The sequence below is a fragment of the Balaenoptera ricei genome, chromosome 20 (assembly GCF_028023285.1).
Source record: "Balaenoptera ricei isolate mBalRic1 chromosome 20, mBalRic1.hap2, whole genome shotgun sequence".
In the NCBI taxonomy this organism is placed as follows: Eukaryota; Metazoa; Chordata; class Mammalia; order Artiodactyla; family Balaenopteridae; genus Balaenoptera; species Balaenoptera ricei.
The window spans coordinates 49,310,691-49,324,600 of NC_082658.1; the positions used below are offsets into that span (position 1 = coordinate 49,310,691).

The 13,910-nt window shown below is 38.9% G+C and overlaps 1 non-coding gene across 1 annotated transcript; it reads right to left on the bottom strand.

The window, feature by feature from the left end:
• Positions 1 to 1,264: 1,264 nt before the first annotated feature.
• Positions 1,265 to 1,413, bottom strand: LOC132356244 (small nucleolar RNA SNORA57). Its single transcript, XR_009499770.1, has one exon. It is a non-coding gene; the product is annotated as a small nucleolar RNA SNORA57 (small nucleolar RNA).
• Positions 1,414 to 13,910: the final 12,497 nt, after the last annotated feature.

Here is a 13,910-nt window from a genome sequence, read left to right on the forward strand (position 1 = left end):
CTATTTGACTTTATAATGCTACTCTGATTTATGGTATCACATTACCATATTAATGATTTGTTTAAAAAAACTTTAATAATAGGTTTATTGATATATAGTTCACATAAAATTTGCCCTTTTAAAGTGTGCAATTCAGTGGTTTTCAGAATATTCATAGTGTTGTGCAACCACCACTATCTAATTTTAGGATATTTTCATCACTCCAAAAAATACCCTGTGCCTCTTAGTAGTCACTGCCTATTTCCCCCTTCCCTCCAGTCCCTGAAAACCACTAATCTACATTCTGTCTCTATGGATTTGCTTATTCTGGACATTTCTTATAAATGTAATCACACAATATGTGGTCTTTTATGTCTGACCTCTTTTACTTAGCATGATGGTTTCAAAATTCATCTGTGGTATAGCATGTAACAGGACTTCATTTCTTTTGATGGTCAAATATTATTCCATTGTATGGATATACCACATTTTGCTTATTCATTCATCAGTTCATGCACAATTAGATTGTTTCCACTTTTTAGCTATTGTGAATAATGCTTCTATGAATATTCACGTACAGGTTTTTGTGTGGACTATGTTTCCATTTCTCTTGGGTATATACCGAGGAGGGGAATTGCTGGGTCATATGGTAACTCTATGTTTAACACTTTGAGGAACTTTCAAAGTGACTGCATCATTTTATGAACCCACCAGCCACGTATGAGTGTTGCAATGTTTTGATATACTTGTCATCGTTTGTTATTGTCTGTCTTTTCTATTTTAGTCATCCTAGTAGGTGTAAAGTGGCATCTCATTGTGGGTTTTCGGTGATGGCTTTATTAAGATATAATTCACCTGCATACAATTCACCCATTTAAAGTGTACAATTCCATGGGTTTTAGTACATTCACAGTTGTGCAACCATCACTACAATCAGTTTTGGAACATTTTCAGCATCTCCAAAAGAAACTCGGTACCTTTTAGCAATTTCATTGTGGTTTTCATTTGCATTGCCCTAATGAGTAATAATACTGAGCATATTTTCATGTTCTTATTGGCCATTTGCACTTGTTCTTTGAAAAAATGTCTATTCAAGTCTTTTGCCAAATTTTCACTGAGTTATTTTTCTTCTTATTTTTGAGTTGTTAGATTCTTTATATATCCTAAATACAAATTCCTTATCAGATATATGATTTGCAAATACTTTATGGGTTGTCTTTTCACTTTCTTTTTTATTCATTTATTTTTATGTATTTATTTATATTTTTTCTGTTTCTTTTTTCCCCCGTGTCCTGGCTCTTGAGGATAGAACCGGCAGACTAGAAGCCGCCGGTACCGAAGACATGATGCCAAGGGGGCCAGAGCCTCTTTCCCTCTACTCCCTGCATTACGGGGACCAGGACCGCAAGCCCCATCCCTGCCAAGAAATGAAGGGTGCCTTTTCACTTTCTTGATACTGTCCTTTGAAGCACAAATTTTAAAAATTTTGAATAAGTCTAATTTACCTATTTTTTTCTTGTGTCATAGGAATGCAAGAGATTTCTGTGCACTAATTTTGTATCCTGCTACTTTACCAAATTCATTGATTAGCTCTAGTAGTTTTCTGGTGGCATCTTTAGGATTCTCTATGTATAGTATCATGTCATCTGCAAACAGTGACAGTTTTACTTCTTCTTTTCCAATTTGTATTCCTTTTATTTCTTTTTCTTCTCTGATTGCCGTGGCTAGGACTTCCAGAACTATGTTGAATAATAGTGGTGAGAGGGGGCATCCTTGTCTTGTTCCTGATCTTAGGGGAAATGCTTTCCGTTTTTCACCATTGAGAATGATGTTTGCTGTCGGTTTGTCATATATGGCCTTTATTATGTTGAGGTAGGTTCCCTCTATGCCCACTTTCTGGAGAGTTTTTATCATAAATGGGTGTTGAATTTTGTCAAAAGCTTTTTCTCCATCTATTGAGATGATCTTATGGTTTTTATTCTTCAGTTTGTTAATATGGTGTGTCACACTGATTGATTTGTGTATATTGAAGAATCCTTGCATCCCTGGGATAAATCCCACTTGATCATGGTGTATGATCCTTTTAATGTGTTGTTGGATTCTGTTTGCTAGTATTTTGTGGAGGATTTTTGCATCTATATTCATCAGTGATATTGGTCTGTAATTTTCTTTTTTTGTAGTATCTTTGTCTGGTTTTGACATCAAGGTGATGGTGGCCTCATAGAATGAGTTTGGGAGTGTTCCTTCCTCTGCAATTGTTTGGAAGAGTTTGAGAAGGACGGGTGTTAGCTCTTCTCTAAATGTTTGATAGAATTCACCTGTGAAGCCATCTGGTCCTGGACTTTTGTTTGTTGGAAGATTTTAAATCACAGTTTCATTTTCATTACTTGTGATTGGTTTGTTCACATTTTCTATTTCTTCCTGGTTCAGTCTTGGAAGGTTATACCTCTCTAAGAATTTGTCCGTTTCTTCCAGGTTGTCCATTTTATTGGCATAGAGTTGCTTGTAGTAGTCTCTTAGGATGCTTTGTATTTCTGCAGTGTCTGTTGTAACTTCTTTTTCATTTCTAATTTTATTGAATTGAGTCCTCTCCCTCTTTTTCTTGATGAGTCTGACTAATGGTTCATCAGTTTTGTTTATCTTCTCAAAGAACCAGCTTTTAGTTTTATTGATCTTTGCTATTGTTTTCTTTGTTTCTATTTCATTTATTTCTGCTCTGATCTTTATGATTTCTTTCCTTCTGCTAACTTTGGGTTTTGTTTGTTCTTTCTCTAGTTCCTTTAGGTGTAAGGTTAGATTGTTTATTTGAGATTTTTCTTGTTTCTTGAGTTAGGCTTGTATAGCTATAAACTTCCCTCTTAGAACTGCTTTTGCTGCATCCTATAGGTTTTGGATTGTCGTGTTTTCATTGTCATTTGTCTCTAGGTATTTTTTGATTTCCTCTTTTTTTTTTTTTTTTTTTTTTTTTCACACACACACACTGTATTTTATTTTTACAAGAGATAAATCGACTGACACCAAGCATTGTACATGGATGACCACAACAAAAGCAACAATGATTGCAATTACCAAACATGAAACACACTCATACTATGTCATAGTATTGACATTCAGTCTTGATTTCCTCTTTGATTTCTTCAGTGATCTCTTGGTTATTTAGTAACGTATTGTTTAGCCTCCATGTGTTTGTGTTTTTTATGTTTTTTTCCCTGTAATTGATTTCTAATCTCATAACGTTGTGGTCAGAAAAGATGCTTGATATGATTTCAATTTTCTTAAATTTACTGAGGCTTGATTTGTGACCCAAGATGTGATCTATCTTGGAGAATTTTCTGTGCGCACTTGAGAAGAAAGTGTAATCTGTGGTTTTTGGATGGAATGTCTTATAAATATCAATTAAATCTATCTGGTCTATTGTGTCATTTAAAGCTTGTGTTTCCTTATTAATATACTGTTTGGATGATCTGTCCATTGGTGTAAGTGAGATATTAAAACCCCCCACTATTATTGTGTTCCTGTCGATTTCCTCTTTTATAGCTGTTAGCAGTTGCCTTATGTATTGAGGTGCTCCTATGTTGGGTGCATATATATTTATAATTGTTATATCTTCTTCTTGGATTGATCCTTTGATCATTATGTAGTGTCCTTCCTTGTCTCTTGTAACATTCTTTATTTTAAAGTCTATTTTTTTCTGATATGAGTATTGCTACTCCAGCTTCCTTTGATTTCCATTCGCATGGAATATCTTTTTCCATCCCCTCACTTTCAGCCTGTATGTGTCCCTAGGTCTGAAGTGGGTCTCTTGTAGACAGCATATATATGGGTCTTGTTTTTGTATCCATTCAGTGAGCCTGTGTCTTTTGGTTGGAGCCTTTAATCCTTCACGTTTAAGGTAATTGTCAATATGTATGTTCCTATGACCATTTTCTTAATTGTTTTGGGTTTGGTTTTGTAGGTCCTTTTCTTCTCTTGTGTTTCCCACTTAGAGAAGTTCCTTTAGCATTTGTTGTAGAGCTGGTTTGGTGGTGCTGAATTCTCTTAGCTTTTGCTTGTCTGTAAAGCTTTTGATTTCTCCATCGAATCTGAATGAGATCCTTGCCAGGTAGAGTAATCTTGGTTGTAGATTCTTCCCTTTCATCACTTTAAGTATATCATGCCACTCCCTCTGGCTTGTAGAGTTTCTGCTGAGAAATCAGCTGTTAACCTTATGGGAGTTCCCTTGTATGTTATTTGTCATTTTTCCCTTGCTGCTTTCAATAATTTTTCTTTGTCTTTAATTTTTGCCAATTTGATTACTATGTGTCTTGGCATGTTTCTCCTTAGGTTTATCCTGTATGGGACTCTCTGTGCTTCCTGGACTTGGGTGGCTATTTCCTTTCCCATGTTAGGGAAGTTTTTTACTATAATCTCTCCAAATATTTTCTCGGGTCCTTTCTCTCCCTCTTCTCCTCCTGGGACCCCTATAATGTGAATGTTGTTACATTTAATGTTGTCTCAGAGGTCTCTTAGGCTGTCTTCATTTCTTTTTATTCTTTTTTCTTTATTCTGTTCCGCAGCAGTGAATTCCACCATTCTGTCTTCCAGGTCACTAATCTGTTCTTCTGCCTCAGTTTTTCTGCTATTGATTCCTTCTAGTGTATTTTTCATTTCAGTTATTGTATTGTTCATCTCTGTTTGTTTGTTCTTTAATTCTTCTAGATCTTTATTGAACATTTCTTGCATCCTTTCGATCTTTGCCTCCATTCTTCTTCTGAGGTCCTGGATCATCTTCACTATCATTATTCTGAATTCTTTTTCTGGAAGGTTGCCTATCTCCACTTCATTTAGTTGTTTTTCTGGGTTTTATCTTGTTCCTTCATCTGGTACATAGCCCTCTGCCTTTTCATCTTGTCTATCTTTCTGTGAATGTGGTTTTTGTTCCACAGGCTGCAGGATTGTAGTTCTTGCTTCTGCTGTCTGCCCTTTGGTGGATGAGACTATCTAAGAAGCTTGTGCAAGTTTCCTGATGGGTGGGACTGGTGGTGGGTAGAGCTGGCTGTTGCTCTGGTGGGCAGAGTTCAGTAAAACTTTAATCCGCTTGTCTGCTGATGGGTGGGGCTGGGTTCCCTCCCTGTTGGTTGTTTGGCCTGAGGTGGCCCAACACTGGAGCCTACCCGGGCTCTTTGGTGGGGCTAATGGCAGACTCTGGGAGGGCTCACGCCAAGGAGTACTTCCCAGTTCTTCTGCTGCCAGTGTCCTTTCCTCACCGTGAGACAGAGCCATGCCCTGCCTCTGCAGGAGACCCTCCAACATTAGCAGGTAGGTCTGGTTCAGTCTCCTGTGGGGTCACTGCTCCTTCCCCTGGGTCCCGATGTGCACAGTACTTTGTGTGTGCCCTCCAAGAGTGGAGTCTCTGTTTCCCCCAGTCCCGTTGAAGTTCTGCAATCACATCCCGCTAGACTTCAAAGTCTGATTCTCTAGGAATTCCTCCTCCGGTGGCCGGACCCCCAGGTTCAGAAGCCTTACATGCGGCTCAGAACCTTCACTCCAATGGGTGGACTTCTCTGGTGTAAGTGTTCTCCAGTTTGTGAGTCACCCACTCAGCAGTTATGGGATGTGATTTTATTGTGATTGTGCCCCTCCTACCATCTCTTTGTGGCTTCTCCTTTGTCTTTGGATGTGGGGTATCTTTTTTGGTGAGTTCCAGTGTCTTCCTGTTGATGATTGTTCAGCAGTTAGTTGTGATTCTGGTGTTCTCGCAAGAGGGAGTGAGAGCACGTCCTTCTACTCCGCCATCTTGAACCAATCTACTACTAATCCTTTTTTAAATTTTGGAAATATGGTGCACTGTGATTTGAGGTATTTGAGGTAGCTTTGGGCAAACTAATAGAAATTATGGAGAGACAGTGGTTGGAGCACTCCTCCACACCAAACCATCCTTTAGCATACGTAATTCAGACATACCTAGGTTCAAATCCTGGCTGAGCCACTTAGTTTAGCCATGGGGCTTAGGAAAATGGCTTCGTTTTTCTAAGCCTCAGTTTCTTTGTCTAGAAATTGAAGGCATAACAGTACCTTCTTTACAGGGCCACTGTAAGAGTTAAAGGGACAATGAACATAAGGAGAATAAGACAGTGTTTGGGACATAGTAAGCATGAACAACGGGTGGCTATTGTTCGTATTTCTCTGTCACTCTATTCCTTGGCAACCAGATCCTTTTCCTTGGACTCAACCACAGTCTCTGTTTTTCACTCTAGCTTTTGAACCATTTCTGGCTCCCAGTCTTTTTTCATATTTCAACCCCCAACCAGTGCCAGTGTTTCTGAACTTGAGTATCTGATCCACTCAGAAGCAACACTGCCTCATATTGAACTTGGGATTGGCCATGATATTGGCTGAAAGCTGTCTGACTTAGCAATGCCTCTCCACCCCTGTTACAATTAGCCATGACAAGTTGGCATGAGACAGGGCAGAACAATGAAGTGCTATAAGCACAGGCTCTGGAGTTAAACTGCCTAGACTCCAACCCACCCACCTCTACCATTTACTAGTCAGTGACTTTGGGGAAGTTGTATAATCTCTGTGTCTCAGTTTTATCCTCTGTAAAATGGGGATAATAATATTATTTTAGAGATTACGAGGATTACATAAATATATGTTAAGCACGCAGAACAATACTAGGCAAGGAGTAAGCTCTGTAGTATTTGCTATTATTGTTGTTGTTATTACTTTATCTATTTACCTATCTGTCTATCTATCTATCATCTATTTATTTTAAATCCGGGACTCAAACCCAAGCATTGACGAATAAGGACACAAGGCGAGAAAACCATAACTGGCAACTAAGTTGCTAAGGTCAGACTGTGCCCAGTAGAAAGACTGGCTCAGGCCAAACAGTGCATTGCTGACGTTGACCTCCTGGCAGGAGAGGGACAGGGTCAGAGCAATGTTTTACTACAGTGGCTTCCAAAGGGGGTACCTGTGCTCTTTCCTGAGTGTACATTAGATGCTGCCTTAGGATACAGAAAAAATATTACAATTTCTATTTATTTTTCTTTAAAAAAATTAAACTTTACTGATATCTAATGTATCGATTCATGCTGGTAGCCACACTTGTCTGTACACAAGTTGTGTCATAATGGTAAGAGAAATCTCCTGCGAGGAATTTGTGTGCTCTAGGGTGTCATTGTTAAGAGCATTTTCATAAAAACAAAAACAAACCCCTGAAATTTTTAAGTGGTAGAACTTTTATAATATTATAATGAGATGGGGAGCAACAGTAAAAATCAATTGAATCAAACAGGTTCACAGGTCACTTGAGGTTAAAGGAGTTAAAAGAATTGTCAATTTAAAGATGAATTACTTATTCTCTTACAAAAAGACTGGTGTTCCAAAATTCCGGACCTTTTCTGTTATGACAAGTGACTTTCAATACTGTGCTACCTAGCAGATATTCAAATAATAAATACATTTATTTAACCAGTACCTTTAAGGAAAAGATGGTGTTAACAATGAATGAAAAAGTAACTGCTTTTGCAAATAAACACTTTTTATTGAGAGAGCATTTTACTTGAAATGCTTGGAAATGTTTCCATTATTATTTTATTCCTGAAATTAATACAACTGTATCATTGCCTATGAAAAATTTATGTTTGCATGCTTAAAAAAATTTGGAAACAATCTTCTAACCTATTAATATTCCAGATATAGACTTAAAATATCTTTCAATGAGCTTGCAAGAATAACTCTTTGATGGGACTTCCCTCGTGGTGCAGTGGTTAAGAATCCGCCTGCCAATGCAGGGGACACCGGTTGGAGTCCTGGTCCGGGGAGATCCCACATGCTGCGGAGCAACAAAGCCCATGCACCACAATTACTGAGCCTGCGCTCTAGAACCGCGAGCCACAACTACTGAAGCCCACGCACCTAGAGCCCATGCTCCGCAACAAGGGAAGCCACCACGAGAAGCCCATGCACCGCAACAAAGAGTAGCCCCTGCTCGCTGCAACTAGAGAAAGCCCGCACGCAGCAACGAAGACCCAGTGCAGCCATAAATAATTAAATAAAAGATTAATTGTAAAAAAAAAAACTTTGCATAATTGGTGGATGAAAATGAATAATAGGATTCAGTAATGCATTTTTGGTGCATTTGGTACTATGTAACTTTGTGAATATCTTCTTCGGCTATGATGACAAGTAAAACCTATTTTCAAAAGACAGTGAAGTTAGAAACATACTTGTGAATCTCTGCATCACAAATTATTAACCAATAATTTAAAAACACAGTGACATTTATTCAATTATAGGGAGAACAAAAATGATTTTGTACCTTTAAGAAAGCAAATAAAAATTTAAAGTATTCATTTCCTCTCTATTTCCTTTTACTTTCTATTTTTCTGTACATTTTACAAACTACATGTATGTTTAGTCATATGTGTACATTAGTTAGAAATAAATAAATATAGTAGGAATTCATGCTCAAGCAATTTTATTGGTAGAGTGTGCTTTCAAAAGGTTTTGAAGACCACTGCTTAGAAAGACAGGTCTGAACCTGTGTATGAGATAAAAGTAGAGAGAGGGCAGAAGGATGACAGGACAGGAGATTAATCAAGCCCTCGAACAATGCAACATTCCAGGTCAGGGCAGAGGCTAAATTAGAGTGGTGACATTTTGAATGGAAAGGAACAGATTCAAGAAAATGAGGGAATGAGGGGAGCTCCCTGGTGGTCCAGTGGGTTAGACTCTGTGCTCCCAATACAGGGGGCCTGGGTTTGATCCCTGGTCGGGGAATTAGATCCCACGTGCATGCCACAACTAAAAGAGTTCGCATGCTGCAACTAAAGATCCCTCATGCCTCAACTAAATATGCTGCAACAAAGATCCCACGTGCCTCAGCTGAGACCCAGCACAGCCAAAATAAATAAGTAAGTATTTTAAAAAAAGAAAAAGAAAATGAGGGAATGAAAAGACAGGAGCAATAAGTTTTGACGACTAATGGTACATAGAAAGCAAGGGAGAGGGAGGTGTCGGTGAATAAACTGGGAGGAAGAAAAAGTTCTTGGGAGTAAAACAATGGATTTCCCTTTAAATATGTTGAACTTGAGTGCCTTTTGGAACATTAACTGAAAGGATCTAAGGAACAGTTGAAAAAAGACCAGGTGACAATGACTAAAAATGACTTTTTAGAGAAGTTTTACAGTCCATATGTTTTACAATTCTGACATATATTGCTGTAAAGATAATATGCATTTGTGGGAACCAACAGATTTGACTTCTTAAAATATGAATACCCTTTAGAGGCACACACATCTCTTTTTTTCCTTCAGGACTTCCCACTATAGCAGAAGATGGGAGAGAGAGAGGATTAATGTGGAAACACTGCTTTGGGAAACTCTGGTTCCAAACGCACTGTACCATTTAGCAGTGAGGCAACTCTGGAGATTTATTTAACTCTTCTGAGGCTTGATCTCTTTATTGAATGATGGTCTAATAATATTTGTTTTGTATAGTTATTTTGAGCATCGAATGAGTTAACACGTGTAAAGTGCTTATGTCTTTGCCTTGTACAGTTTTGAAGCATTATTTAATGTTAACTAAAAATTAGTTCTAAGTATTGCTTGGTCACTGTAGTTCTTGGAAAACAAGCTGACTACTGTGTTATCTTTTATCTCAGCCTACTACATCATTATCACGCATTCACATGCTGATCAAACCTAGACCTTGTGGTATGTCTGTTCCTAAATAAACATTATTTTCTCCCCTTCAATATTGTTGTAAACAGTGGCACACATGTAGCATATGTTTGATTTTTTTTACTGTTTCATAAGAAAAGTACATACATGCTCAAATGTGTACACACACACTCAAACACGCACTAAAGGTCATTCACAAAGTTTTTAGTATCTGAGACCTGAACTGAGAAAGAACAGTAAAATTCCCATATTTGGATCACATTTGCAACAATAATTATGATCCTTATGTTCTGGACTAAATGTTTGTGTCCTCCCAAAATTCATATGTTGAAATCCTAACCCTCAATATGATGGTATTAGGAGGTGGAGTCTTTGGGAGGTGATTAGGTCATGAGAGTGGAGCCCTCATGAATGGGATTAGTGCCCATACAAAAGAGACTCCAGAGAGTTCTCTTGCCCCTTTGGCCATGTGAAGATACAGTGAGAAGATGGCCATCTATGAACCAGGAAGTGAGCCCTCACCAAACACTAAATCTGCTGGTGCCTTGATCTTGGATGTCCCAGCCTCTAGAACTGTGAGAAACAATTTTCTGTTGTTTATGAGCTACCCAGTCTATGTTATTTTGTTGTAGAAACCTGAGCTAAGACACTTTACAACTACATAGAATTTTGCAGTTATAGAAATGATATACATTGATAAGTGACAAGAGAAATCCACTATATAAATATATTTGGTGTCCCTGAGGTAGAGAGCACAGCAAATGGAGAATAAAAGTATTCAAAGAGAAAAGTATACTTTCCTGAAATGAAGAACAGAATCCACAAATTTAAAGGATACACTGTGTTGTCGGAAAAATTAACACAGAAGCATAGAAATATGACATGGCCACATGAAATGACTAAACTCATGAATTAAATGAATAATCCTATGTATATCTAGGCAAAAAAACACAAGCCACTTGTAATAGGAAGAGGTAAATCTGGGTTCACACTTACAGCAATGATCCTCACTAGAAGATGATAGAGCAATGTTTACAAAGTCCTAAGGAGAAATGAGGTGACCCAAGAATTGTATACCCAGTCAAATTTCTGTGTATGAAGGAAACCAACAAATAGTCTCAAATATGCTACAGCTTGGGTCAGGTAAGTCACATACAAATACTTTTTGAAAAAGTTGGGGACTTCCCTGGTGGTGCAGTGGTTAAGAATCTGCCTGCCCACGCAGGGGACACAGGTTCGAACCCTGGTCCGGGAAGATCCCACATGCCGTGGAGCAGCTAAGCCCTTGCGCCACAACTACTGAGCCTGCGCTCTAGAGCCCGCGAGCCACAACTGCTAAGCCCGCGTGCCACAACTACCGAAGCCCACGGGCCTAGAGCCTGTGCTCCGTAACAAGAGAAGCCACCGCAATGAGAAGCCCGCGCACCGCAACGAAGAGTAGCCCCTGCTCGCCGCAAGTAGAGAAAGCCCGCGTGCAGCAATGAAAACCCAATGCAGCCAAAAACAAATTAAAAAAAAAAAAAAAAAGCTACCTGATGATAAAATCCAGCCAATTAAGACATTTCAGAACGGAAAACTAGGGAATGGGGAAAATAGGATATAACAAGACTTGTCATGAAGTCGAATCTATGTAAATCTAGAAATAAGTCAAAACAATTACAGATCTTGCAAAATATGACCTACAGGTTTGAACAAGGAAGATAAGCTGGCAAGCAAAGTGAGGAGGACATCCATGCAATGGTGCAACCCAGTATGGGGTGTCAGAGCCTGAGTGGAGCAAGGAGAGCATCCCCTCAGGGGGGCAACTCAGCACAGGGTGGGTGTCCGAATCTGAGTAGGGTGCCTGTGGTGGAATGCAAGGAGCTGGAGCCTGTGCAAGGTGAGAATGGTGTCCTCATGGAGCGGTGGTGATGGTGGTGACTCAGAGCAGGGTTTAGAGTCTGAGCCAGTTGAGGAAAATGTCCGTGCATAGGGGTGACCTGGTGAGGGTATCAGAGCCCAAGGAGGGTGGAGGGGAGCAGTCCTATGGGTGCACAAACTGGCATAGGGTTTGAGAGCTTGAGCGGGATGAAAGGGAATCCCCACTGGAGGGACATAAAAAAGTTTTTGTTATTATTTATGATTTTTCTGAAAGTATGTTATTTTTTAAAATGTGTCTTAACACATCAGATTTTTTTTCTGATATTGCAGCTACTTACCTGGGAGGAAACAACATACAAAATATATTTAAAGTCTTATTTGATGTACTATATGTCTACAAATGCTGGGATTATCATATTAAATCACACGACACCGATTCCTTTCAACTGTATCTTGCTTTCATAATACATAAATCATTCTGGGTGTATCACTAAGAATTTTGTTGTGCTAATTTAATAGAATATTTTAATGCTACTTAAAGAATGTGAAGTCAGTAGAATGCATATAGACCCTGAAAATTCCTGGACCACCTCACTTTGCAATGCCTGTTCACCTCTTTCCTAAACGGGCACATGAAACTTAGTCAGCATTCAGGCACCCAGAATTTTCTGGGACGCCACTCACTGCAAAGGTTGAACCTTGGAACCAGCTCTGAATTTCCTTGTGGTTTCACACTTACTGCATTTTCTTCTCACCTTGCCACTACCCACGCAGACTCAGCCTTCCTGGCTGTGTCAACTTTGGGTTGCTTCACTTCCTGGCTTCTGTGAAGCTGCAGCTGCAAGAGCTTTTGCACGCTAAGCAGGCGCCCTATATAAGGCAGACAAATTAGAACATAGATGCAGGAAAGTCACAAGTGTGCTTTCTCAGGGTGTCAGGGTGAGAAGAACATTGTGTCCCCAGCCCTCACTGTCATCCTCTGGTGAAGCGGTCTCTCTGATCTTCAGTCTTTCAGAAGCTGTCTCTGGGATATTTTTGTGTGATAGTCTCTACACGTGAATGAAAACACGGTTTCAGGACACCAGAAATGTCATATTGGGTCAAATAATGGTTCGGTGGGCTCCGGCTTTTTATCACTGCTTTTGGTGCCATCAGCCCCCACTTTGTAGTAACTAGTGATAGCAGTTCCAAACTCTGGTCTCCAAACAGCTGCTGATATGGGAATTTTTTTTAAAAAAATTAATCTATAATGAAATAAGAAGAGTAAGAATAACATGGGAGAACATGTCCAAAGTCATTTTGGGGTAAAGAACTGTTCTTTATCGTGAGACTATGTCCTTCTTCCATTTTTTTTACCTTCAAAAATATCCCTCCTTTTGTGAAATGCAGGTAATAGTAGATGGCGGGTTGTTTGTTGTTTTTTTTGTGTCTTACCTGGCAAAATAAAAAGGAGACAATCATAGTCCCTGTACAACTTTTTTCAATACTCTTTTTTAAAAAGAGGACCTTGTTGTTTATGTATTTTATATACAGTAGTTTGTGTCTGGTAATCCCAAACTCCCAGTTTATCCCTCTCCCACCCCTTTTCCCCTTTGGTAACCATAAATTTGTTTTCTATGTCTGTGAGTCTGTTTCTGTTTTGTAAATAAGTTCATTTGCATCATATTTTAGATTCCACATATAAGTGATGTTATATGATGTTTCTCTTTCTCTTTCTAACTTACTTCACTTAGTATGATAATCTCTAGGTCCATCATGTTGCTGCAAATGGCATTAGTTCATTCTTTTTTATGGCTGAGTAGTATTCCATTGTATATATGTACCACATCTTCTTTATCCACTTGTCTGTCGATGGACATTTATGTTGCTTCCATGTTTTGGCTGTTGTAAGTAATGCTGCTATGAACAGTGCGGTTGCATGTACCTTTTTTTTTTTTTTGCATGTATATTTTTTGAATTAGAGTTTTCCCTGGATATATGCACAAGAGTGTAGTCTAGACACTTCTAATCTCACTTAATTTGTTGCACATCTCTCAGCTATGGGCATACTAACCATCTGTGAACCAATTCCATTTAGGTTCTGGCTTGTATGGCCTCTCAGGTGAACTTAGGAACTGGAAGAGAAGTGCCACGTAAGCAACATTCTGTTGGGCCCAGTAGCCAAAATCCCATCTAGGCTTCCTAGCAGGCCTGCCATACCTTGCTAATATGTTGACATTCTCTCTTTCATATTCTCCTTTGATTATTTAATCTTGCCTTTAGAACCCAACTCTACACAGTAAATCATTGGCTTTTTACTCCTCTTCCACTGTCCAGCTTTTTTTTTTAAATAAATAAATTTATTTATTTATTTATGGCTGCACTGGGTCTTTGTTGCTGTACATGGGCTTTCTCTAGTTG